The sequence below is a fragment of the Oncorhynchus gorbuscha genome, linkage group LG20, assembly GCF_021184085.1.
Source record: "Oncorhynchus gorbuscha isolate QuinsamMale2020 ecotype Even-year linkage group LG20, OgorEven_v1.0, whole genome shotgun sequence".
Lineage (NCBI taxonomy): Eukaryota > Metazoa > Chordata > Actinopteri > Salmoniformes > Salmonidae > Oncorhynchus > Oncorhynchus gorbuscha.
The window spans coordinates 25,793,954-25,818,481 of NC_060192.1; the positions used below are offsets into that span (position 1 = coordinate 25,793,954).

General features: G+C 48.1%; 1 protein-coding gene across 1 annotated transcript in view; it reads left to right on the forward strand.

Annotated features, from left to right (window-relative positions):
• The first annotated feature begins 7,097 nt into the window (after positions 1-7,097).
• LOC124007529 (leucine-rich repeat transmembrane protein FLRT1-like) overlaps positions 7,098-24,528 on the forward strand; it is a 39,013-nt gene continuing 21,582 nt past the window's right edge. Inside the window, exon 1 of the mRNA XM_046318172.1 lies at positions 7,098-7,231. The gene's annotated coding sequence lies outside the window, so the exon portion shown is untranslated. The remainder of the gene's footprint in view (positions 7,232-24,528) is intronic.

Sequence of the window (24,528 nt, forward strand, 5' to 3'; positions counted from 1 at the left end):
AATCTCTCCATTCTCACATCCTTTAGAACATGGCCTGTCTTTCCTTCTTGACCCTCAAAACCCACACCCTCATCATTCCTTGTCCCTCTATTTTCACTCCCTCTTTCTCCTCTCTTCCTCCTCCTCTATCCTCCCTCATGTCTTTACATGAGTCTCACTGGCTACTCCACTTGGCTCAGTTCGCACCAATATCTGTGTTTCCGACAAAGACTGCTCTCCTGCCACTATCTTATCACTTAATATTTCTCCCACCTCTTTCGCTCCTCACATCTCTCCCGCAACCACTCTCTCCTTCCCCCCTCTCTTCTCTCCTCTACCTGAATTAGGCACGTCAAAGATCATCCAGTTGAACGTTTAGAGAGGCGACTGATCGGAGAGGGGAATAGAGGATGGAACCGTCTGAAGGGCTGAAAATGGTACCGGGGCTGTAGACAGAGCAGGGGGATGGAAATATCATTTTATGGAGAGAAATCCACAGATGAGGAGAAAGGGAGTCAGCAATAATGATTCTGAATGAGTTTAGAGAGAGGTGGAAAGGGCGGGAGACAGAGAGAATGAGAGAGGGTAAAATGAGATGTACTGCATATGTACTGCATATGGGTCTCTTAATTAACTGTGTTAAAAGCTTTCTTATTAGGACTGATGCTCTACAGTGGAGGGAGGAAGAGAAAACACTCTCCTTCAGCTGCACATTCAGCCCAGCCTCACAGACACAGAGAAAAGGGGAGAGACAGGGAATCAGAAGGAAATGTTGTCTTTAGCAGGAAAGAAGAAAAGTCTGAGGCCATCTTTTAATGACAGTTCATCTAACTTAGTTTATCACTTTACTCTGTATTTATCCTTTATTAAATCCCCCACTCCACCCCCCTCTCTCTCTTCTCTCTTCTTCCCTCCCCACTCCCCCTCTCTCTTCCTCCCTCTCTCTCTCTCTCTTCCTCCCTCCTTCCCCCTCTCTCTTTCCTCCCTCACTCCATCTCTCTCTCTCTCCCCCACTTCACTCCCCCTCTGTCTCTTCCTCCCCCATCCCTCTCTGTCTCCTCCCCCACTCCACTCCCCCCCCTCTCTCTTCCTCTCCCACCCCCCTCTCTCTCTCTCTCTCTCTCTCTCTCTCTCTCTCTCTCTCTCTCTCTCTCTCTTCCTCCCTCCCCCCTCTCTCTCTCTTCCTCCCTCCTTATCTCTCTCTTCCCACCCTCCATCCCTCTCCCCCTCTCCCCCTCTCCCTCTCCCTCTCCCTCTCTCTCCCTCTCCCTCTCCCTCTCCCTCCCCTCTCCCTCTCCCTCTCCCTCTCCCTCTCCCTCTCCCTCTCCCTCTCCCTCTCCCTCTCTCTCTCCCTCTCCCTCTCTCGTACTCCACTGCCAGTGAATAGATGTAATGTGTAACACAGTGTTAAAAGTCCAGTCACATCGCAGCGTGTCTGTGTGTGAGAGTATTGTCTGTGTGTGAGAGTATTGTCTGTGTGTCCAATAATTTCAGGTTACTGCGCCTCCTCTGTCTCCAGTCATTGATTCATATTAAATCAGAGTGACTAATAAACGGACACACACACACACACACAAAATCGACGCACACTGTATTGTATTGTCAATTTATGTACTCGACACATAAAGGATTTTACTCTTCTGTAATACCCCTTGGGAATAATATAGGCAGGAAGGAGAGAGTGGAAGAGAAAGACAGACAGAAGGGAAGAGAGGGCTGTGATGCTTCAATTAAGCAATAAGGCCCGAGGGGGTGTGGTATATAGCCAACATACCACGGCTAAGGGCTGTTCTTAGGCACAACGCAACATGGTATATTGGCCATATACCACAAACCCCTGAGGTGCCTTACTGCTATTATAAACGTAATTAGAGCAGTAAAAATAAATGTTTTGTCATACCTGTATACCCCGAATGTCAGCCAATCAGCATTCGGGGCTGGAACTACCCAGTTTATAATGGAATTTTAATAATAGAATAAGCTATTAAACACTGAGTAATAAAACCGGCACATCTTCACATTTTACTGCTGACAGTTGACGACTAGCTGTCTCTGGGTGGCTGTTCTGCATACAGTACCCACACATCATCCACACATCACCCACACATCATCCACACATCACCCACACATCATCCACACATCACCCACACATCACCCACACATCATCCACACATCATCCACACATCACCCACACATCATCCACACATCACCCACACATCACCCACACATCATCCACACATCACCCACACATCATCCACATCCTTCAAACCATATAGAGAGAGTTGGGCCAATGAGGTTTCTGTCTGAATGTTTCGAGAGAGCCCCTTTCTCCTCCATCACGGTTGCGAAGTGATAATTGACACTTCTGCGTTGTGCTGTTTATTTCCGGTAGTTTCCAAAACCTATGTTGATGTCCAGTGAAAGCGGATATGCAATTTGTTGACACAACCACACAGTACAGACTTGGATACACATTCTCCCGATGCCAATTAATGAATAATCTGTTCAATTCGCTGCTCTGTTTTGTTTGTTTACAGCGGCTCCTTTACGATGATTTATTTGTACACGAGACGACTGATAGTGGCCGCTGTGTTGAAATCTTCCTCAGCATTGTACAAAATATTTTGGAAGCAATAGAAATGCATTTATTATTCTACTTTCATTTTTGGTCACATTTACTATAGAACAGATATCTTAATGCCTACTTTGAAATTATATTATGTTAGCTAAACATTTTTAAAAAACAGATGAAAAAATATAGAACAACATTTCCCTTAAACTGTATATTTTTGTGTTTTAAATTATATGTGAGCTAAACATAAAAAAACAGAGGAAAATATATAGAACAACATTTCCCTGAAAGTCTCATTTTTTGAGATTACTAATGTTACTGTCCCTACTACAAACTGTAACATGTCATTTTGTGCTTGAAACATTTAATTGAAGTACTGTATAATTCAATTCATTCCTATGGAGGACTGCTCCTACTAGGGTGGGCCAATATGGCCGATCGGTGGCTTCAAAGCCTCAATGGCCAATACATAGCATCAGCAATCCAGGGTTTATATACATCGTTGGTCCTTTCATAGGGAACTGTCAGAGGTGCTTTCATATTGTTACATTACAAACATTTTGATAATAGAGGCTCTAACATGGCAGCCATTCTAACACCTGGCTGATCTCTCTACACTCTTAGAAAAAAGGGTTCTGAAAGGGTTCTTCGGCTGCCCCATAGGAGAAGCCTTTTGGGTTCCTGGTAGAACCCTGTGTGGAAAGAGTTCTACCTGGAACCCAAAAGAGTTCTACATGGAACCAAAAAGGGTTCTTCAACGGATTCTCGTGTTGGGACAGCTAATGAATCCTTTGAGGTTCTAGATATACAGTATATGACTCTGGACTGACTAATTCAGACAATCACAACATTATCACATTCACATGAATTCACAATCACATACTGTACACAAGATGCAGAAGCCCCACATATAAAACATATGTAAGCATTCACAGCATCTCCATCACACATTTAGAGCACATATACTCAACAAATACCAAAGCAATCTTCCACAAAATCACATTGATAATCCCCCTTCACACACAGCCGGACATGTTAAAGATTGTGTTTGAGCAGCGTTGGGTTCTCCTCAGAATTGACCAGTGCCCCTTCCCTGTCCCTGGTTGACCTCAGTCTCCAATTAGGTGAACCATTGCTCAAGCTGACAGCAATTCCTGCCTCCAACTTATTCTCCAATGAGTTCATGACCCCCTCCTCTCTTCCCTGTCATCTCCCTTTCCCTTTCCTGCTCCCTCTCTCTCCCTCTCTCTCTCACTCCATCTCTCACTCCCTCTCTCTCTCCCTCTCTCTCCATCTGTCACTTCCTCTCTCTCTCCCTCTGTCACTCCATCTCTCACTCCCTCTCTCTCTCCCTCTCTCTCCATCTGTCACTCCCTCTCTCTCCCTCTGTCACTCCCTCTCTCTCGCTCTCTCTCTCTCCCTCTGTCACTCCCTCTCTCTCTCCCTCTGTCACTCCCTCTGTCACTCCTTCTCTCTCTCTCACGCCACCTCCTTCTCCCTTCCATCCCTCACTAAATGATCAATTGAGAGTCAGAGATGAGGCGGTGGTGTGTGCAGAATAGTTCAACTGCTAGAGCAAGGATCACACACACTCTTGAGTCGTGCACTCTTGAGTCACACACACACACACACACACACACACACACACACACACACACACACACACACACACACACACACACACACACACACACACACACACACACACACACACACACACACACACACACACACACACACACACACACACACACACACACACACACACACACACACACACACACACACACACACACACACAGCTGTAGCCCTACATAAATGCAGTTTTATTCACACACAAATATGTGAATGTTGTTCAAGTTTCTTTCATGCTTCCCTTAGAAAGGGTGTTATCTCAGGTGTTTCTCACACATCATTGCAGTCCAATGTGAGACATGGGTCTGCATTCTGAATACATTTAAATGATAATTCTCCAATGTGCTCATCGTTTCCCGCTTGACATGACCCATTACCCATAGGAGCGTTGGCTAAATGCTGTTCACCGTATTAAAAGGTGCATAAAGGGCATTTACGTGCATTTACTTCTGCTAAATCTCGGAATGATAAAGGACCAAACCTATGTGAAAAGATTTAAATAGTTCTTGCATCAAGACTGTTTCTGCTCTCACACCAATAGCTTCCTCCAGAGCTCCGTGTGGTGTTATTACTGAGTGTTATAACCGACACCTGGAAGGGTTCACACTGTAAGTACAACCAATGATCAATGAATGGAGGGATAGATGGTCAAATGATTCTCTAGCATTTATTCCGATTAATGCAGTATCTTATTGCGCTTTTCACCATTCATTAATCACCGTAACACGTCATTTTGTCACAATACAAATTCTAACCTGTGACCCCTTCTCAAGTTCTAGCAGCATTTTGACCATGATTGGATGACATTGTCTGTCTTCATTCTAAATGTATGATGTATTTATAGTATATTCATTTTTATTTTATTTTTGATCATTATTTTGTATTTTTGCCTATGTAGAGCTTTGAGATAAGACTGTAATGAAAGGCGCCATATAAATTAAATGTATTTTTATTTTATACTAGGATTGTACTTTATTATTGGTACAGCGCTCACATATGCCTGTGTCTGTTTCCTTCACAGACTGTCAGAGACTGACGCTTCCGCATAGTACCAAACCACAGGTGTGACTGGAGAGAGATTTCAGCCACTCTGATCAGCACAGAGAGGGAGCTGTCTCTACTGATGTCAGAACAAGACGAGGCTGAAGATCTCACGTCTTTGAAGTAGACTGAGGATCATGTCTGGTGATTGGGCCTCAGTTTGTTTTTAGAATATCAAGTCCACTGGTTGACACGGCCAGGGTTTAATGCTCCCAATGCTGTTAATTCAAGAACACATTTCTGTCTTCGTAGAAGATTAAAGTACTTGGTGGGATTCATTTTTGGTAAAGGAACTGAGGTATAGAATGGGGCAACAGGATCTTACCCGAGGCTAAACCCTGATATAGCAACCCACTTCTTCTCTTTTTAGATCAGTCAAAAATAAATATAAGTCTCCTAAATATATTCCAGCCCCTTCCGCCCAGCTTTGAGAGGGAAATGGACAAGATGATGTGGACTCAGCTGAGAATGTGGAGTCTCAGTTCCGATCTGGATATGGCTTTGAGATCAGACATTCCGGGAATCAACGCGAGGGCTCTTCTGGGATAGAGTATACCCTGGTACTCACACAGCCAGCAGCATTTACTCAGTGATTTTTTAAATGGGAAAATTCAAGCCCACACCAAGGCCTAAGGCAAGTGTACAGTAGGGCTGCCTGCAAGTGTGGCGGTCTGAATCCTTGAGGTGAACTGTTCTTTTCATCCACTGCACCAAGACCCACACGCTCCAGGACCCACACGCTCCAGAACCCATACGCTCAGAACCCACACGCTCCAGAACCCACACACTCCAGAACCCACACGCTCCAGAACCCACACGCTCCAGGACCCACACGCTCCAGAACCCACACGCTGCAGGACCCACACGCTCCAGGACCCACACACTCCAGAACCCAAAAGCTCCAGGACCCACACACTCCAGAGCCCACACGCTCCAGAACCCACACACTCCAGAACCCACACGCTCCAGAACCCACATGCTCCAGGACCCACACACTCCAGAACCCACACGCTCCTGGACCCACACACTCCAGAACCCACACGCTCCAGGACCCACACGCCGCAGGACCCACACGCTACAGGACCTACACTTTCCATGAGCCACACACTCCAGAACCCACACGCTCCAGGACCCACACGCTCCAGGACCCACACACTCCAGAACCCACACGCTCCAGGACCCACACACTGCAGGACCCACACGCTCCAGGACCCACACGCTCCAGGACCCACACACTCCAGAACCCACACACTCCAGAACCCACACGCTCCAGAACCCACACGCTCCAGGACCCACACGCTCCAGGACCCACACGCTCCAGGACCCACACGCTCCAGGACCCACACACTCCAGAACCCACACGCTCCAGGACCCACACGCTGCAGGACCTATACTTTCCAGGAGCCACACACTCCAGAACCCACACGCTCCAGGACCCACACGTTCCAGGACCTACACTTTCCAGGACCCACACGCTGCAGGACACACACGCTCCAGAACCCACACGCTCCAGGACCCACACGCTCCAGGACCTACACTTTCCAGGACCCACACGCTGCAGGACCCACAAACTCCAGGACCCACACGCTTCAGGACCTACACTTTCCAGGACCCACACTCTGCAGGACCCACACGCTCCAGGACCCACACGCTCCAGGACCTACACTTTCCAGGAGCCACACACTGCAGGACCCACACGCTCCAGAGGAGACAGACTCACAGCTCCAGAGGAGACAGACTCACAACTCCAGAGGAGACAGACTCACAACTCCAGAGGAGACAGACTCACAACTCCAGAGGAGACAGACTCACAAGTCCAGAGGAGACAGACTCACAACTCCAGAGGAGACAGACTCACAACTCCAGAGGAGACAGACTCACAACTCCAGAGGAGACAGACTCACAGCTCCAGAGGAGACAGACTCACAGCTTCAGAGGAGACAGACTCACAACTCCAGAGGAGACAGACTCACAGCTTCAGATCTGTATCTTTTACAACACAAGGTTTGTTTTTATTCACATGTATACACATTTATATAGAAAATCTTCCTGTAGTCGGCTAACAGAAGGATGAATTGTGTTGTGATTTCCTCACTGGTGCGATAACAATTAGTATACAGGACTGTACGAGATTCTGAAGGTTATTATCCAGCGTTTGTTTACTGGGAGGGTTTGTCATAGGGAGGGTTTCCATGTTCTTACTCTTTTAGGTTTTCATCAGCTGAAGGAGAAAGAGATAGTGTTAGAAGGGATTAAAGAATCACTGCTGTAGACCAAAGAGAGAGAGAATGAGAAAAAGTGAGAGAGAAAAAGAGAGCGAGGAAGAGAGGAGCGAGTAGTGCACTGCTCACAGACCAAAAGATGCAGAGAAATATGCAGAGAGAGGAAGAGAGACAGATGACATGGACGAATCAAAGGAAGAGGGGAAAGAGAGACTTACTAAGAAGACTAAGAGAGAAGGAAAGATTATGAAATGTTTTGAAATAAATAAATACATGTAAGTGTAGGGAGAGGATGGAGGGGGAAGAGAGAGAGGTTGTGAAACAGGGAAGCAACAGAGGGAGTGGAAGAGCTTGTATGTGTGTGTGTGGGAGAGAGAGAGAGAGAGAGATAGAAGGGGGAAGAGAGAGAGAGGAAGAGAGAGAGAGAGAGAGAGAGAGAGAGAGAGAGAGAGAGAGGGGAAGAGAGAGAGAGAGGAAGAGAGAGAGAGAGAGAGAGAGAGAGAGAGAGAGAGAGGAGAGAGAGAGAGAGAGAGAGAGAGAGAGAGAGAGAGAGAGAGAGAGAGAGAGAGAGAGAGAGAGAGAGAGAGAGAGAGAGAGAGAGAGAGAGAGAGAGAGAGAGAGAGAGAAGGGGAAGAGAGAGAGAGAGGAAGAGAGAGAGAGAGAGGGAGAGAGAGAGAGAGAAGGGGGAAGAGAGATAAAGAGAGAGAGAGGGAGAGAGAGAGAGAAGGGGGAAGAGAGAGAGAGAGAGAGAGAGAGAGAGAGAGAGAGAGAGAGAGAAGAGAGAGAGGAAGAGAGAGAGAGAGAGAGAGGGAGAGAGAGAGAGAGAGAGAGAGAGAGAGAGAGAGAGAGAGAGAGAGAGAGAGAGAGAGAGAGAGGAGAGAGAGAGAGAGAGAGATTGTGAAACGGGGACGCAACAGAGGGAGTAGAAGGGCTTGTGTATGTGTGTGTGTGGGAGAGGGAGTGAGAGAGAGAGAGAGAGAGAGAGAGAGAGAGAGAGAGAGAGAGAGAGAGAGAGAGAGAGAGAGAGAGAGAGAGAGAGAGAGAGAGAGAGAGAGAGAGAGAGGGAGAGAGAGAGAGAGAGAGAGATTGTGAAACAGGGACGCAACAGAGGGAGTAGAAGGGCTTGTGTATGTGTGTGTGTGGGAGAGGAGAGAGAGAGAGAGAGAGAGAGAGAGAGAGAGAGAGAGAGAGAGAGAGAGAGAGAGAGAGAGAGAAGAGAGAGAGAGAGAGGAGAGAGAGAGAGAGAGGAGGAGAGAGAGAGAGAGAGAGAGAGAGAGAGAGAGAGAGAGAGAGAGAGAGAGAGAGAGAGAGAGAGAGAGAGAGATTGTGAAACAGGGACGCAACAGAGGGAGTAGAAGGGCTTGTGTATGTGTGTGTGTGGGAGAGGGAGTGAGAGAGAGAGAGAGAGAGAGAGAGAGAGAGAGAGAGAGAGAGAGAGAGAGAGAGAGAGAGAGAGAGAGAGAGAGAGAGAGAGAGAGAGAGAGGGAATAAATTGTGACTCAATCAGCTGCCTCATTGTTCATGCAGGACAAGTGCAGGAGAGGAGAGGAGAGTGTGACAAGGAAGGGAGGCCGAGAGGCAGGAAGAGAAAAAAGAGAGAGGGCGTCTTCAATTTGAAGTGATACACAAAGCTAACTCATTATATTGCACGCTAGAATATTGGCCTGAATACAAATTCAGTCCTCCCCACACTTACATAAACAAAGGCAAATATAAACGTGTATGCAGGTGGAGAGGTCATTTCCTGTGCTATTTGTATTAATTTGTTTGCTTATTAGGATCCGCATTAGCTTTTGCAGAAGCAGCAGCTACTCTTCCTAAGGTCCACAAAAAACACAAAACATGACAAGCAACAAACCACTGATAGACAAGGACAGTCACACACATGTAAAATACAACAATACACAAACAATAACAGCAATAAAAAGAAAAGCCTATTGTATCTCTAAACTGTGATACCAGCCAGGGTATGTGACGATGTACACATAATTCCAACAGAGAGAGGAGGGAGGGAGCGTGAGCAGGAGGAGTGGGTGGCTTATGGTCTCAACAGATGATACAGGCTGGCTCTGGCTCTGCCTCGCCTCGCGTCTGCATGTCCATTTCAACTTCACTCCCAACCACCACCATGCTCTAACTGAGAAGCAAGAACAGAGTGACAGTAGCAAAAAACGATTCCAAGTACACTAATCCATTTAAAATATATACAGTGCCTTGCGAAAGCATTCGGCCCCCTTGAACTTTGCGACTTTACTTTCAGTGCAGCAAACTCTCTCCAGAAGTTCAGTGGGGATCTCTGAATGATCCAATGTTGACCTAAATGACTAATGATGATAAATACAATCCACCTGTGTGTAATCAAGTCTCCGTATAAATGCACCTGCACTGTGATAGTCTCAGAGGTCCGTTAAAAGCGCAGAGAGCATCATGAAGAACAAGGAACACACCAGGCAGGTCCGAGATACTGTTGTGAAGAAGTTTAAAGCCGGATATGGATACAAAAAGATTTCCCAAGCTTTAAACATCCCAAGGAGCACTGTGCAAGCGATAATATTGAAATGGAAGGTGTCATGCAGGTGAAAGAGGACCCAAAAGCGACTTAACAGAAACAGAGTTTATTTAAGTCCAAACAGGGAATAACAAAAATCCTCTAGTCTGTAGAGGGGAATAACTGGAGAAGCGGCCACAGACTGCAGGTCGCTTCGGGTAGGCGCAGGCCGTAGTTGACAGAGACACCTGCTCACACGCAGCATCTGATGAAGGCAAAAAACACGACAGGACAGGGCGATACACAATCACAGCAAAAACACGACAGGACAGGGCGAAACGCAATCACAGCATGGTGAATACTAAACAAGGAACCGACGGGACAGGAACGGAACACAAAGGAATAAATAGGGACTCTAATCAGGGGAAAGGATCGGGAACAGGTGTGGGAAGACTAAATGATGATTAGGGGAATAGGAACAGCTGGGAGCAGGAACGGAACGATAGAGAGAAGAGAGAGCGAGAGAGTGAGAGAGGGAGGGGGAGAGAGAGGGATAGAAGGAGGGAAAGAACCAAATAAGACCAGCAGAGGGAAACGAATAGAATGGGGAGCACAGGGACAAGACATGATAATAAATGACAAACATGACAGTACCCCCCACTCACCGAGCGCCTCCTGGCGCACTCGAGGAGGAATCCTGGCGGCAACGGAGGAAATCATCGATGAGTGAACGGTCCAGCACGTCCCGAGACGGAACCCAACTCCTCTCCTCAGGACCGTAACCCTCCCAATCCACTAAGTATTGGTGACCCCGTCCCCGAACGCATGTCCATGATCTTATGTACCTTGTAAATAGGTGCGCTCTCGACAAGGACGGGAGGGGGGAGGGAAGACGAACGGGGGTGCGAAGAAAGGGCTTAACACAGGAGACATGGAAGACAGGATGGACGCGACGAAGATGTCGCGGAAGAAGCAGTCGCACAGCGACAGGATTGACGACCTGGGAGACACGGAACGGACCAATGAACCGCGGAGTCAACTTACGAGAAGCTGTCGTAAGAGGAAGGTTGCGAGTGGAAAGCCACACTCTCTGGCCGCAACAATACCTTGGACTCTTAATCCTGCGTTTATTGGCGGCTCTCACCGTCTGTGCCCTGTAACGGCAAAGTGCAGACCTCACCCTCCTCCAGGTGCGCTCACAACGTTGGACAAACGCTTGAGCGGAGGGAACGCTGGACTCGGCAAGCTGGGATGAGAACAGAGGAGGCTGGTAACCCAGACTACTCTGAAACGGAGATAACCCGGTAGCAGACGAAGGAAGCGAATTGTGAGCGTATTCTGCCCAGGGGAGCTGTTCTGCCCAAGACGCAGGGTTTCTGAAAGAAAGGCTGCGTAGTATGCGACCAATCGTCTGATTGGCCCTCTCTGCTTGACCGTTAGACTGGGGATGAAACCCGGAAGAGAGACTGACGGACGCACCAATCAAACGACAGAACTCCCTCCAAAACTGTGACGTGAATTGCGGGCCTCTGTCTGAAACGGCGTCTAACGGGAGGCCATGAATTCTGAATACATTCTCAATAATGATTTGTGCCGTCTCCTTAGCGGAAGGAAGTTTAGCGAGGGAATGAAATGTGCCGCCTTAGAGAACCTATCGACAACCGTCAGAATCACAGTCTTCCCCGCAGACAAAGGCAGACCGGTAATGAAGTCTAAGGCAATGTGAGACCATGGTCGAGAAGGAATGGGAGCGGTCTGAGACGACCGGCAGGAGGAGAGTTACCCGACTTAGTCTGCGCGCAGTCCGAACAAGCAGCCACGAAACGGCGCGTGTCACGCTCCTGAGTCGGCCACCAAAAGCGCTGGCGAATAGACGCAAGAATGCCTCGAACACCGGGATGACCAGCTAACTTGGCAGAGTGAGCCCACTGAAGAACAGCCAGACGAGTGGAAACAGGAACGAAAAGGAGGTTACTAGGACAAGCGCGCGCGACGCAGTGTGCGTGAGTGCTTGCTTAACCTGTCTTTCAATTCCCCAGACTGTTAACCCGACAACACGCCCATAAGGAAGAATCCCCTCGGGATCAGTAGAAGCCACAGAAGAACTAAACAGACGGGATAAGGCATCAGGCTTGGTGTTCTTGCTACCCGGACGGTAAGAAATCACAAACTCGAAACGAGCGAAAAACAACGCCCAACGAGCTTGACGGGCATTAAGTCGTTTGGCAGAACGGATGTACTCAAGGTTCTTATGGTCTGTCCAAACGACAAAAGGAACGGTCGCCCCCTCCAACCACTGTCGCCATTCGCCTAGGGCTAAGCGGATGGCGAGCAGTTCACGGTTACCCACATCATAGTTGCGCTCAGATGGCGACAGGCGATGAGAAAAATAAGCGCAAGGATGAACCTTATCGTCAGACTGGAAGCGCTGGGATAGAATGGCTCCCACGCCTACCTCTGAAGCGTCAACCTCGACAATGAATTGTCTAGTGACGTCAGGAGTAACGAGGATAGGAGCGGACGTAAAACGTTCTTTTAGAAGATCAAAAGCTCCTGGGCGGAACCGGACCACTTAAAACACGTCTTGACAGAAGTAAGAGCTGTGAGAGGGGCAGCAACTTGACCGAAATTACGAATGAAACGCCGATAGAAATTAGCGAAACCTAAAAAGCGCTGCAACTCGACACGTGACCTTGGAACGGGCCAATCACTGACAGCTTGGACCTTAGCGGAATCCATCTGAATGCCTTCAGCGGAAATAACGGAACCGAGAAAAGTAACGGAGGAGACATGAAAAGAGCACTTCTCAGCCTTTACGTAGAGACAATTCTCTAAAAGGCGCTGTAGAACACGTCGAACGTGCTGAACATGAATCTCGAGTGACGGAGAAAAAATCAGGATATCGTCAAGATAGACAAAAACAAAAATGTTCAGCATGTCTCTCAGAACATCATTAACTAATGCCTGAAAAACAGCTGGCGCATTGGCGAGACCGAACGGCAGAACCCGGTACTCAAAATGCCCTAACGGAGTGTTAAACGCCGTTTTCCACTCGTCCCCCTCTCTGATGCGCACGAGATGGTAAGCGTTACGAAGGTCCAACTTAGTAAAGCACCTGGCTCCCTGCAGAATCTCGAAGGCTGATGACATAAGGGGAAGCGGATAACGATTCTTAACCGTTATGTCATTCAGCCCTCGATAATCCACGCAGGGCGCAGAGTACCGTCCTTCTTCTTAACAAAAAAGAACCCCGCCCCGGCCGGAGAAGAAGAAGGCACTATGGTACCGGCGTCAAGAGACACAGACAAATAATCCTCGAGAGCCTTACGTTCGGGAGCCGACAGAGAGTATAGTCTACCTCGAGGAGGAGTGGTCCCCGGAAGGAGATCAATACTACAATCATACGACCGGTGAGGAGGAAGGGAGTTGGCTCGGGACCGACTGAAGACCGTGCGCAGATCATGATATTCCTCCGGCACTCCTGTCAAATCGCCAGGTTCCTCCTGAGAAGTAGGGACAGAAGAAACGGGAGGGATGGCAGACATTAAACACTTCACATGACAAGAAACGTTCCAGGATAGGATAGAATTACTAGACCAATTAATAGAAGGATTATGACATACTAGCCAGGGATGACCCAAAACAACAGGTGTAAACGGTGAACGGAAAATCAAAAAGAAATAGTCTCACTGTGGTTACCAGATACTGTGAGGGTTAAAGGTAGTGTCTCAAATCTGATACTGGGAAGATGACTACCATCTAAGGCGAACATGGGCGTAGGCTTCTCTAACTCTCTGAAAGGAATGTCATGTTTCCGAACCCATGCTTCGTCCATGAAACAACCCTCAGCCCCAGAGTCTATCAAGGCACTACATGTAGCACCCGAACCGGTCCAGCGTAGGTGGACCGACAAAGTAGTACAGGACTTTGATGGAGAGACTTGAGTAGTTGCGCTCACCTGTAGCCCTCCGCTTACAGATGAGCTCTGGCTTTTACTGGACATGAATTAACAAAATGTCCAGCAACTCCGCAATAGAGGCACAGGCGGTTGGTGATCCTCCGTTCCCTCTCCTTATTCGAGATGCGAATCCCTCCCAGCTGCATGGGCTCAGTCTCAAAGCCAGAGGAGGGAGATGGTTGCGATGCGGAGCAGGGAAACACCGTTGATGCGAGCTCTCTTCCACGAGCCCGGTGACGAAGATCTACCCGTCGTTCTATGCGGATGGCGAGAGCAATCAAAGAGTCCACATCTGAAGGAACCTCCCGGGAGAGAATCTCATCCTTAACCACTGCGTGGAGTCCCTCCAGAAAACGAGCGAGCAGCGCCGGCTCGTTCCACTCACTAGAGGCAGCAAGAGTGCGAAACTCAATAGAATAATCCGTTATGGACCGTTCACCTTGGCATAAGGAAGCCAGGACCCTAGAAGCCTCCCCACCAAAAACTGAACGGTCAAAAACCCGAATCATCTCCTCTTTAAAGTTCTGGAACTTGTTAGAGCAATCAGCCCTTGCCTCCCAGATAGCTGTGCCCCATTCTCGAGCCCGGCCAGTAAGGAGTGAAATGACGTAAGCAACCCGAGCTCTCTCTCTAGAGTATGTGTTGGGTTGGAGAGAGAACACAATCTCACACTGCGTGAGAAAGGAGCGGCACTCAGTGGGCTGCCCGGAGTAGCAAGGTGGGTTATTAACCCTAGGTTCTGGAGGCTCGGCAGGCCAGGAAGTAACAGGTGGCACGAGACGTAGACTCTGGAACTGTCCAGAGAGGTCGGAAACCTGAGCGGCCAGGTTCTCCACGGCATGGCGAGCAGCAGACAATTCCTGCTCGTGTCTGCCGAGCATGGCTCCTGGATCTCGACGGCAGTGTAACGAGCGTCTGAAGTCGCTGGGTCCATTCCTTGGTCGGTTCCTTCTGTCATGCAGGTGAAAGAGGACCCAAAAGCGACTTAACAGAAACAGAGTTTATTTAAGTCCAAACAGGGAATAACAAAAATCCTCTAGTCTGTAGAGGGAATAACTGGAGAAGCGGCCACAGACTGCAGGTCGCTTCGGGTAGGCGCAGGCCGTAGTTGACAGAGACACCTGCTCACACGCAGCATCTGATGAAGGCAAAAACACGACAGGACAGGGCGATACACAATCACAGCAAAAACACGACAGGACAGGGCGAAACGCAATCACAGCATGGTGAATACTAAACAAGGAACCGACGGGACAGGAACGGAACACAAAGGAATAAATAGGGACTCTAATCAGGGGAAAGGATCGGGAACAGGTGTGGGAAGACTAAATGATGATTAGGGGAATAGGAACAGCTGGGAGCAGGAACGGAACGATAGAGAGAAGAGAGAGCGAGAGAGTGAGAGAGGGAGGGGGAGAGAGAGGGATAGAAGGAGGGAAAGAACCAAATAAGACCAGCAGAGGGAAACGAATAGAATGGGGAGCACAGGGACAAGACATGATAATAAATGACAAACATGACAGAAGGAGTATCAGACTACTGCAAATCTATCAAGACCTGGCCGTCCCTCTAAACTTTCAGCTCATACAGGGAGAAGACTGATCAGAGATGCAGCCTAGAGGCCCATGATCACTCTGGATGAACTGCAGAGATCTACAGCTGAGGTGGGAGACTCTGTCCATAGGACAACAATCAGTCATATATTGCACAAATCTGGCCTTTATGGAAGAGTGGCAAGAAGAAAGCCATTTCTTAAAGATATCCATAAAAAGTGTCGTTTAAAGTTTGCCACAAGTCACCTGGGAGACACACCAAACATGTGGAAGAAGGTGCTCTGGTCAGATGAAACCAAAATTGAACTTTTTGGCAACAATGCAAAATGTTATGTTTGGCGTAAAAGCAACACAGCTCATCACCCTGAACACACCATCCCCACAGTCAAACATGGTGGTGGCAGCATCATGGTTTGGGCCTGCTTTTCTTCAGCAGGGACAGGGAAGATGGTTAAAATTGATGGGAAGATGGATGGAGCCAAATACAGGACCATTCTGGAAGAAAACCTGATGGAGTCTGCAAAAGACCTGAGACTGGGACGGAGATTTGTCTTCCAACAAGACAATGATCCAAAACATAAAGCAAAATCTACAATGGAATGGTTAAAAAATAAACATATCCAGGTGTTAGAATGGCCAAGTCAAAGTCCAGACCTGAATCCAATCGAGAATCTGTGGAAAGAACTGAAAACTGCTGTTCACAAATGCTTTCCATCCAACCTCACTGAGCTCGAGCTGTTTTGCAAGGAGGAATGGGAAAACATTTCAGTCTCTCGATGTGCAAAACTGATAGAGACATACCCCAAGCGACTTAGAGCTGTAATCGCAGCGAAGGTGGCGCTACAAAGTATTAACTTAAGGGGGCTGAATAATTTTACACGCCCAATTTTTCAGTTTTTGATTTGTTAAAAAAGTTTGAAATATCCAATAAATGTCGTTCCACTTCATGATTGTGTCCCACTTGTTGTTGATCCTTCACAAAAACATACAGTTTTATATATTTATGTTTGAAGCCTGAAATGTGGCAAAAGGTCGCAAAGTTCAAGGGGGCCGAATACTTTCACAAGGCACTGTATGCTGCCACATCCAACAATTACCCAGTGCTAGCTAAATAAACCTTGTCCTCAATTCTAAATTGTGGATTTCTATTTATTAATGGGTATTCTCTGCTTTTAATTTATACTTTAGTTCAACTGGATGTGTTGTAGGGGCCAACTCAACTTATAAAAAATGTACTCCCGTATTTCCTGAACCATTTTGATGTAATATCAACATGGCTAGTTATAGGGTAAATAGAAGTGATTGAGATGGAAATATTGTTATAGAAATGGAGCAAGAAAGAAAGGGAATTTAAAGTGTTTTAAGTCTAGAGTATTTCCTGTATTTGCCAAGTAACATAACTGTATAAAAAAGGTTAATGCATGTATATTGAGTTTTCAAAAAATCATGTGTATGCAGTATTGCCTTGCAAGCTAGTCGATTCTATAGTAGGCTGTGTGAATCCACTACAGTACCGATAGACTGACTGGGAAATGTAATAACAGGGAGAGTGAAATGCCAACATGGCAAAGCTTCCATGATGATGTTGCACCTCTTCCATAATGATGTAGCACCTCTTCCATGATGATGTAGCACCTCTTCCATGATGATGTAGCACCTCTTACATGATGATGTAGCACCTCTTCCATAATGATGTAGCACCTCTTCCATAATGATGTAGCACCTCTTCCATGATGATGTAGCACCTCTTCCATGATGATGTAGCACCCCTTTCATGATGATGTAGCACCTCTTCCATGATGATGTAGCACCTCTTCCATGATGATGTAGCACCTCTTACATGATGATGTAGCACCTCTTACATGATGATGTAGCACCTCTTTCATGTCAGATCTAATCTGACAGCCAACCTAGAGATATTACAGTCAGGAATTCACTGAAATCATCAGACCCAGAAATCACACGCCCCATTTTCACGTTCATATATTCCTATTTTATATAATTTGATGTATCTGGTAATCGTCTCCTCTTATGTGGCAGAGTGGCACTCCATTCCATGCAACAGCATTTTGCTGCAGGGGGCCACGACTCCTCTGTTAATGCTTAGAGGATTTACTTTTAATCTGGGATTCCTGTGGAAGAGACACGGAGCCAAATTAATTCATATGGCAGCAGCAGCAGTAGTAACAGCAGCAGCAGCAAGAGTAGTGACAGCAGCAGCAACAGTAGTAACAGCAGCAGCAGCAACAGTAGTAACAGCAGCAGCAGCAAGAGTAGTGACAGCAGCAGCAACAGTAGTAACAGCAGCAGCAGCAACAGTAGTAACAGCAGCAGCAACGACAGTAGTAACAGCAGCAGCAACAGTAGTAACAGCAGCAGCAACGACAGTACTAACAGCAGCAGCAACAGTTAACAGCAGCAGCAACGACAGTAGTAACAGCAGCAGCGACAGTAGTGACAGCAGCAGTAACAGCAGCAGCAACGACAGTACTAACAGCAGCAGCAACAGTTAACAGCAGCAGCAGCGACAGTAGTAACAGCAGCAGCAACAGTAGTAACAGCAGCAGCAACAGTAGTAACAGCAGCAGCAACGACAGTACTAACAGCAGCAGCAACAGTTAACAGCAGCAGCAGCGACAGTAGTAACAGCAGCAGCGACAGTAGTGACAGCAGCAGCAACAGTAGTAACAGCAGCAGCAACGACAGTACTAACAGCAGCAGCGACAGTAGTGACAGCAGCAGCAACAGTAGTAACAGCAGCAGCAACGACAGTACTAACAGCAGCAGCAACAGTTAACAGCAGCAGCAGCGACAGTAGTAACAGCAGCAGCAACAGTAGTAACAGCAGCAGCAACAGTAGTAACAGCAGCAGCAACGACAGTACTAACAGCAGCAGCAACAGTTAACAGCAGCAGCAGCGACAGTAGTAACAGCAGCAGCGACAGTAGTGACAGCAGCAGCAGCAACAGTAGTAACAGCAGCAGCAGCAACAGTAGTAACAGCAGCAGCAGCAACAGTAGTAACAGCAGCAGCAACAGTAGTAACAGCAGCAGCAACGACAGTACTAACAGCAGCAGCAACAGTAGTAACAGCAGCAGCAACGACAGTAGTAACAGCAGCAGCGACAGTAGTGACAGCAGCAGCAGCAACAGTACTAACAGCAGCAGCAGCAAGAGTAGTGACAGCAGCAACAGAAACAGTAATAACAGCAGCAACAGTAGTAACAGTAATAACAGCAGCAGCAGCAACAGTAGTAACAGCAGCAGCGACAGTAGTGACAGCAGCAGCAGCAACAGTACTAACAGCAGCAGCAGCGACAGTAGTAACAGCAGCAGCAACAGTAGTAACAGCAGCAGCAACAGTAGTAACAGCAGCAGCAACGACAGTACTAACAGCAGCAGCAACAGTTAACAGCAGCAGCAGCGACAGTAGTAACAGCAGCAGCGACAGTAGTGACAGCAGCAGCAACAGTAGTAACAGCAGCAGCAACGACAGTACTAACAGCAGCAGCAACAGTTAACAGCAGCAGCAGCGACAGTAGTAACAGCAGCAGCAACAGTAGTAACAGCAGCAGCAACAGTAGTAACAGCAGCAGCAACGACAGTACTAACAGCAGCAGCAACAGTTAACAGCAGCAGCAGCGACAGTAGTAACAGCAGCAGCGACAGTAGTGACAGCAGCAGCAGCAACAGTAGTAACAGCAGCAGCAGCAACAGTAGTAACAGCAGCAGCAGCAACAGTAGTAACAGCAGCAGCAACAGTAGTAACAGCAGCAGCAACGACAGTACTAACAGCAGCAGCAACAGTAGTAACAGCAGCAGCAACGACAGTAGTAACAGCAGCAGCAACAGTAGTAACAGCAGCAGCGACAGTAGTGACAGCAGCAGCAGCAACAGTACTAACAGCAGCAGCAGCAAGAGTAGTGACAGCAGCAACAGAAACAGTAATAACAGCAGCAACAGTAGTAACAGTAATAACAGCAGCAGCAGCAACAGTAGTAACAGCAGCAGCGACAGTAGTGACAGCAGCAGCAGCAACAGTACTAACAGCAGCAGCGACAGTAGTAACAGCAGCAGCAACAGTAGTAACAGCAGCAGCAACAGTAGTAACAGCAGCAGCAACGACAGTACTAACAGCAGCAGCAACAGTTAACAGCAGCAGCAGCGACAGTAGTAACAGCAGCAGCGACAGTAGTGACAGCAGCAGCAACAGTAGTAACAGCAGCAGCAACGACAGTACTAACAGCAGCAGCAACAGTTAACAGCAGCAGCAGCGACAGTAGTAACAGCAGCAGCAACAGTAGTAACAGCAGCAGCAACAGTAGTAACAGCAGCAGCAAGCGACAGTACTAACAGCAGCAGCAACAGTTAACAGCAGCAGCAGCGACAGTAGTAACAGCAGCAGCGACAGTAGTGACAGCAGCAGCAGCAACAGTAGTAACAGCAGCAGCAGCAACAGTAGTAACAGCAGCAGCAGCAACAGTAGTAACAGCAGCAGCAACAGTAGTAACAGCAGCAGCAACGACAGTACTAACAGCAGCAGCAACAGTAGTAACAGCAGCAGCAACGACAGTAGTAACAGCAGCAGCAACAGTAGTAACAGCAGCAGCGACAGTAGTGACAGCAGCAGCAGCAACAGTACTAACAGCAGCAGCAGCAAGAGTAGTGACAGCAGCAACAGAAACAGTAATAACAGCAGCAACAGTAGTAACAGTAATAACAGCAGCAGCAGCAACAGTAGTAACAGCAGCAGCGACAGTAGTGACAGCAGCAGCAGCAACAGTACTAACAGCAGCAGCAGCGACAGTAGTAACAGCAGCAGCAACAGTAGTAACAGCAGCAGCAACAGTAGTAACAGCAGCAGCAACGACAGTACTAACAGCAGCAGCAACAGTTAACAGCAGCAGCAGCGACAGTAGTAACAGCAGCAGCGACAGTAGTGACAGCAGCAGCAACAGTAGTAACAGCAGCAGCAACGACAGTACTAACAGCAGCAGCAACAGTTAACAGCAGCAGCAGCGACAGTAGTAACAGCAGCAGCAACAGTAGTAACAGCAGCAGCAACAGTAGTAACAGCAGCAGCAACGACAGTACTAACAGCAGCAGCAACAGTTAACAGCAGCAGCAGCGACAGTAGTAACAGCAGCAGCGACAGTAGTGACAGCAGCAGCAGCAACAGTAGTAACAGCAGCAGCAGCAACAGTAGTAACAGCAGCAGCAGCAACAGTAGTAACAGCAGCAGCAACAGTAGTAACAGCAGCAGCAACGACAGTACTAACAGCAGCAGCAACAGTAGTAACAGCAGCAGCAACAGTAGTAACAGCAGCAGCAACGACAGTACTAACAGCAGCAGCAACAGTAGTAACAGCAGCAGCGACAGTAGTGACAGCAGCAGCAGCAACAGTACTAACAGCAGCAGCAGCAAGAGTAGTGACAGCAGCAACAGAAACAGTAATAACAGCAGCAACAGTAGTAACAGTAATAACAGCAGCAGCAGCAAGAGTAGTAACAGCAGCAGCAACAGTAGTAACAGCAGCAACATAAACAGTAATAACAGCAGCAACAGTAGTAACAGTAATAACAGCAGCAGCAGCAACAGTAGTAACAGCAGCAACAGAAACAGTAGTAACAGCAGCAGCAGCGACAGTAGTAACAGCAGCGACAGTAGTAACAGCAGCAGCAGCGGCAACAGTAGTAACAGCAGCAGCAACAGTAGTATCAGCAGCAGCGACAGTAGTAACAGCAGCAGCAACATTAGTAACAGCAGCAGCAGCAACAGTAGTAACAGCAGCAGAAACAGTAATAACAGGAGCAGCAGCGACAGTAGTAACAGCAGCAGCAACAATAGTCACAGCAGCAGCAGCAACAGTAGTAACAGCAGCAGCAACATTAGTGACAGCAACAGCAACAGTAGTAACAGCAGCAGCAGCAACAGTAGTAACAGCAGCAGCAACAACAGTAGTAACAGCAGCAGCAACAGTAGTAACAGCAGCAGCAACATTAGTGATAGCAGCAGCAACAGTAGTAACAGCAGCAGCAGCAACTGTAGTAACAGCAGCAGCAGCAGCAACTGTAGTAACAGCAGCAGCAGCAACAGTAGTAACAGCAGCAGCAGCAACTGTAGTAACAGCAGCAGCAGCAGCAACTGTAGTAACAGCAGCAGCAGTAGTAACAGCAGCAGCAGCAGCAACTGTAGTAACAGCAGCAACTGTAGTAACAGCAGCAGCAGTAGTAACAGCAGCAGCAGCAACAGTAGTAACAGCAGCAGCAGCAACAGTAGTAACAGCAGCAGCAACAGTAGTAACAGCAGCAGCAACGACAGTACTAACAGCAGCAGCAACAGTAGTAACAGCAGCAGCAACGACAGTAGTAACAGCAGCAGCAACAGTAGTAACAGCAGCAGCGACAGTAGTGACAGCAGCAGCAGCAACAGTACTAACAGCAGCAGCAGCAAGAGTAGTGACAGCAGCAACAGAAACAGTAATAACAGCAGCAACAGTGGTAACAGTAATAACAGCAGCAGCAGCAACAGTAGTAACAGCAGCAGCGACAGTAGTGACAGCAGCAGCAGCAACAGTACTAACAGCAGCAGCAGCGACAGTAGTAACAGCAGCAGCAACAGTAGTAACAGCAGCAGCAACAGTAGTAACAGCAGCAGCAACGACAGTACTAACAGCAGCAGCAACAGTTAACAGCAGCAGCAGCGACAGTAGTAACAGCAGCAGCGACAGTAGTGACAGCAGCAGCAGCAACAGTAGTAACAGCAGCAGCAGCAACAGTAGTAACAGCAGCAGCAGCAACAGTAGTAACAGCAGCAGCAACAGTAGTAACAGCAGCAGCAACGACAGTACTAACAGCAGCAGCAACAGTAGTAACAGCAGCAGCAACGACAGTAGTAACAGCAGCAGCAACAGTAGTAACAGCAGCGACAGTAGTGACAGCAGCAGCAGCAACAGTACTAACAGCAGCAGCAGCAAGAGTAGTGACAGCAGCAACAGAAACAGTAATAACAGCAGCAACAGTAGTAACAGTAATAACAGCAGCAGCAGCAACAGTAGTAACAGCAGCAGCGACAGTAGTGACAGCAGCAGCAGCAACAGTACTAACAGCAGCAGCAGCGACAGTAGTAACAGCAGCAGCAACAGTAGTAACAGCAGCAGCAACAGTAGTAACAGCAGCAGCAACGACAGTACTAACAGCAGCAGCAACAGTTAACAGCAGCAGCAGCGACAGTAGTAACAGCAGCAGCGACAGTAGTGACAGCAGCAGCAACAGTAGTAACAGCAGCAGCAACGACAGTACTAACAGCAGCAGCAACAGTTAACAGCAGCAGCAGCGACAGTAGTAACAGCAGCAGCAACAGTAGTAACAGCAGCAGCAACAGTAGTAACAGCAGCAGCAACGACAGTACTAACAGCAGCAGCAACAGTTAACAGCAGCAGCAGCGACAGTAGTAACAGCAGCAGCGACAGTAGTGACAGCAGCAGCAGCAACAGTAGTAACAGCAGCAGCAGCAACAGTAGTAACAGCAGCAGCAGCAACAGTAGTAACAGCAGCAGCAACAGTAGTAACAGCAGCAGCAACGACAGTACTAACAGCAGCAGCAACAGTAGTAACAGCAGCAGCAACAGTAGTAACAGCAGCAGCAACGACAGTACTAACAGCAGCAGCAACAGTAGTAACAGCAGCAGCAACGACAGTAGTAACAGCAGCAGCAACAGTAGTAACAGCAGCAGCGACAGTAGTGACAGCAGCAGCAGCAACAGTACTAACAGCAGCAGCAGCAAGAGTAGTGACAGCAGCAACAGAAACAGTAATAACAGCAGCAACAGTAGTAACAGTAATAACAGCAGCAGCAGCAAGAGTAGTAACAGCAGCAGCAACAGTAGTAACAGCAGCAACATAAACAGTAATAACAGCAGCAACAGTAGTAACAGTAATAACAGCAGCAGCAGCAACAGTAGTAACAGCAGCAACAGAAACAGTAGTAACAGCAGCAGCAGCGACAGTAGTAACAGCAGCGACAGTAGTAACAGCAGCAGCAGCGGCAACAGTAGTAACAGCAGCAGCAACAGTAGTATCAGCAGCAGCGACAGTAGTAACAGCAGCAGCAACATTAGTAACAGCAGCAGCAGCAACAGTAGTAACAGCAGCAGAAACAGTAATAACAGGAGCAGCAGCGACAGTAGTAACAGCAGCAGCAACAATAGTCACAGCAGCAGCAGCAACAGTAGTAACAGCAGCAGCAACATTAGTGACAGCAACAGCAACAGTAGTAACAGCAGCAGCAGCAACAGTAGTAACAGCAGCAGCAACAACAGTAGTAACAGCAGCAGCAACAGTAGTAACAGCAGCAGCAACATTAGTGATAGCAGCAGCAACAGTAGTAACAGCAGCAGCAGCAACTGTAGTAACAGCAGCAGCAGCAGCAACTGTAGTAACAGCAGCAGCAGCAACAGTAGTAACAGCAGCAGCAGCAACTGTAGTAACAGCAGCAGCAGCAGCAACTGTAGTAACAGCAGCAGCAGTAGTAACAGCAGCAGCAGCAGCAACTGTAGTAACAGCAGCAACTGTAGTAACAGCAGCAGCAGTAGTAACAGCAGCAGCAGCAACAGTAGTAACAGCATCAGCAACAGTACTGACAGCAGCAACAGTAGTTACAGCAGCAGCAGCAACATTAGTGACAGCAGCAGCAGCAGCAGCCGCGACAGTAGTGACAGCAGCAGCAACATTAGTGACAGCAGCAGCTGCAGCAACAGCAGTTACAGCAGCAGCAGCAGCGACAGTAGTGGCCACGCAGTCGTGGGTGAACAGGGAGTACAGGAAAGGGCTCAGAACGCACCCTTGTGGGGCCCCAGTGTTGAGGATCAGCGGGGTGGAGATGTTGTTGCCTACCCTCACCACCTGGGGGCGGCCCATCAGGAAGTCCAGTACCCAGTTGCACAGGGCGGGGTCGAGACCCAGGGTCTCGAGCTTGATGACGAGCTTGGAGGGTACTATGGTGTTAAATGCCGAGCTGTACTCGATGAACAGCATTCTCACATAGGTATTCCTCTTGTCCAGATGGGTTCGGGCAGTGTG